Genomic DNA, 3,541 nt, shown 5'->3' with positions numbered 1-3,541 from the left:
ACTTCGCGACGATGGGCCTGGGCCTCTGGTTCTCCTGTCGCCGTCCTCCCAGGCGGTGCACCCGGTGGAAGCTGATGTTCTTCACGGTCTCGGCCGGGAGCTTCAGTTGATTTTGGATGAAGCTTTTAACGGTCTCCTCTGGGGCTTCATCCGCCTGCTCCGGGATGCCCGAAATGACCAGATTATCCCGCATACTACGAGCCTGGAGATCGATGATCGCTTCTCTAATGTTTTTATTGTCTGCCGAGAGCCACGTCATTCCCTCCATGAGGGATTTAACCGAACATTCCAGGACCTTGTTTTCCGCCGCAAGCTCAACCACCTGTTTCTGGCTGAACTCCAGGGATTCCCGCAGAGCCTGAAACTCTTTGTGACGTACTTCCACCAGAAATAATCGGACATCAAAGCTAGACAATTTCTTGTCTATTGAATCCAGGATCTCTGTGAAATCTGCACCTTGTGAGGAGACTGTTCCAGGTGATGCTCCAGGTGAGTCTTCAGTGCGGTTTCTCTTTGATTTCCCCATGACCACTCGATGAAAACACTGGTCAATGTAAACTTCAAGGTCCTCCAAACACTCGTCCTCGAAGTCCTCCAGTGCGATTTGACTGCTATTATTTGTTAATTCGCTTAAAATTGGTGGATTGTTTGTTTAATGAAATGTTTGTTTAGTCTCACGAGATTACACAAACGCTCACCGTGTCATCTCCTCTTGTATCAACATTCAGTATTGAATGTTGATTACAAACTCTTTACCTCTATAATCTCTAAGAGAATGGAGTATTATTTTATAGATTTGATTCATGAGGATCAAACAGGATTCATTAAAGGCCGTCACGACAATATAAGATGAACATTGCATATCATAGACCAAGCCAAGAAACACCAACTGAGTATGGCTTTAGTCAGCCTCGACGCTGAGAAAGCCTTTGACCGGGTCAGCTGGCCCTTTTTATACAAGGTACTCGAGCGTCTTGTTTTCAATAATCAATTTATTAGGTGTATCCAGTCACTGTATGGTAGTACGAGGGCAAGGGTAAAAATTAATGGCCACCTAACTGATAGCTTTCAACTCTTTAGAGGTACTCGACAAGGCTGTTGCAAATACTAAACATATAAACCTTTTGCGGATGATATTATCACCTACCTCCAAAACCCAGATGTAAGCCTCCCTAAACTTATGAGAACTCTGACAGAGTTTGGTCAGCTGTCTGGTTATCACCTAAATATTACCAAAACACAAGTCCTGATCATTAACTACTCCCCCAGTAAATCCATACGACACAATTATAAACTTAAATGGGAAGCTAAAAAGTTAAAGTATCTAGGTGTGTTTATCTCTCGAGATCTAGATAATTTGTTCAGTTTGAATTTTAATAAAGTTATTGACTCAATACAAAAAGACATGAAGCGCTGGGCAATGCTGATACGATACTTCAATGCTAGATTGGAAATAGTAAAAATGAATCTGCTTCCCAGATTTTTGTATCTTTTCATGTCATTGCCTATCAGGATTGCTGACTCACACTTTAACGCTTGGGACCGGTTAATATCACAATTTATTTGGTCAGGGGCTAGACCAAGGATAAAATTTAGGACACTTCACATTGATAAAGAACATGGCGGTTTAGCCCTTCCAAATCTGAAGGAATATTACTATGCATCTCAAATGAGATATATGGTTTGCTGGTGTTCCCCAGAAATCGAGGCTGGATGGAGACTGATTGACCTAACCCAGGGACAGAGCCAACCTCAAACCCGTCTAGGAGGTAAAATTATCACAAACAAAGATGGGAATCTTATAGTTGAAGATATTATTTTGGAAAGAGGTTTTAATAAGTACAAATTGGCTAATGATATTAAACTTTTGATCTGGCCCTCCTGCAATCCGAGTTTTCGACCAGGTGAAATAGACTCTTCAGCCTCATGGCCCTGTGTCAGTTTGTAGACGGCAACACCTTTAAGACATTCAAACAACTCAAAAGACAATACAATCTAGAGAACAAAGATTTATACAAATATTTTCAAGTGAGACATTTCTATAACAGTGAAATAAGAAAAGGTATTTCTCCTGAAGGCAATGACATTGTTTAAGTTTTTATTAATACTTATAAGCTCCTGCCAAGTAAAACTGTCTCTAAATTGTATAAAGCACTGCAGAAACAAAATGGAAATAATACCTTGTATATTAAGTCAAAATGGGAAAAGGTGTGTATGGACGTGTCAGAGGGTGATTGACTTTCGATGTGTGTGACACAACAGACGTCTACTAGTTCTAAAAGATGGAGGGAATTTGGGTGGAAGAGACTGGTCAGATATTTCATTACACCTCATATTATTAATTAACAAAGGGGAGAACAACAGCAATGTTGGCGACAGTGTGGACATCAGAACGCCAATCACTCTCATACATTTTGGACATGCTCAAAGTTAGAACAATTCTGGGACAGTATCTTTTTAATTACTGGGAGGATAATGGGTTATGTCATCCCTAAAGACCTTAAGACTTTCTTGTTAGGTCTACTACCCGGTGAGGTGTTCCGAAAAGACGACATTTATCTTTTTAAAATTCTAATGATTGCATGTAAAAAGGCTATCACTCGGTCTTGGCCTCGGACTGATCAATGGAAAAAAATAGTGGAGGAGATACACTCAATGGAGAAGATGACATACTTTCTACATATCAAAGGACACATATATAATAAGCGCTGGACAAAATGGTTTGCATATAAAGAAGCGGAACACCTTTAATACTTTATTATGTTATTATACAAATATGTAGTGCCCCTTGTTCTTTGTCTTTGTAGGTTGTAATAAGAAAAACGCTAAATAAAGTGTTAAAAAAAAAAAAAGCAACCTGGCAGCAAATATGCACATGTCATGATATGTCATATAAATGTTATGCACATTGAATATTTTCCTCATACCGTACAGGCCTACCTCATGCCAGTTGGGTCTCATCTTACCAAATAACCAGCAGTATCTAAATAATAGTAAAGTATCGATAGTAAATGTAAATGCTCTGTATTTGTATAGTGCCTTTGTAGTCTTTTTGCATGCACCAATCACTCACATTTATACGCTGAGCCTAAGTGCTCAAACAGAAACTAACATTCACACACACGGAACAGCCTGTCCAAGCCAGGAGCAATTCAGAGTTCAGTATCTTGCCAAAGGCAAGACTTTGACATGCAGGAGGAGGAGGAGCCAGGGGCCAGGGATTGAACCACTGACCTTTCAATTAACAGGCAACCCTCTCTACCTCCTGAGCCACAGCCACCCCTAGTAGTGGTATTGCTAAAGACTTGAACCGTTAAGAAGTCTCAATAATAGTATCAATATTAAAAAAAATGAAGGATCCCCATCGCTATTACTGTTGCTTTAAAGAGATACACCTCAACCCAACACCTCAACACCAAAGCTGCTGGGCCTGATAACATCCCTGGCTGTGTACTAAAAACCTGTGCCAATCATTTTCAACATTTCACTGTCTCAGGAGAGGGTTCCCACCTGCTTCAAGACATCCACCATCGTTTCTGTA

The sequence above is a fragment of the Micropterus dolomieu genome, linkage group LG07 (genome assembly GCF_021292245.1).
Source record: "Micropterus dolomieu isolate WLL.071019.BEF.003 ecotype Adirondacks linkage group LG07, ASM2129224v1, whole genome shotgun sequence".
NCBI lineage: Eukaryota > Metazoa > Chordata > Actinopteri > Centrarchiformes > Centrarchidae > Micropterus > Micropterus dolomieu.
This window is presented reverse-complemented; position numbering follows the sequence as displayed.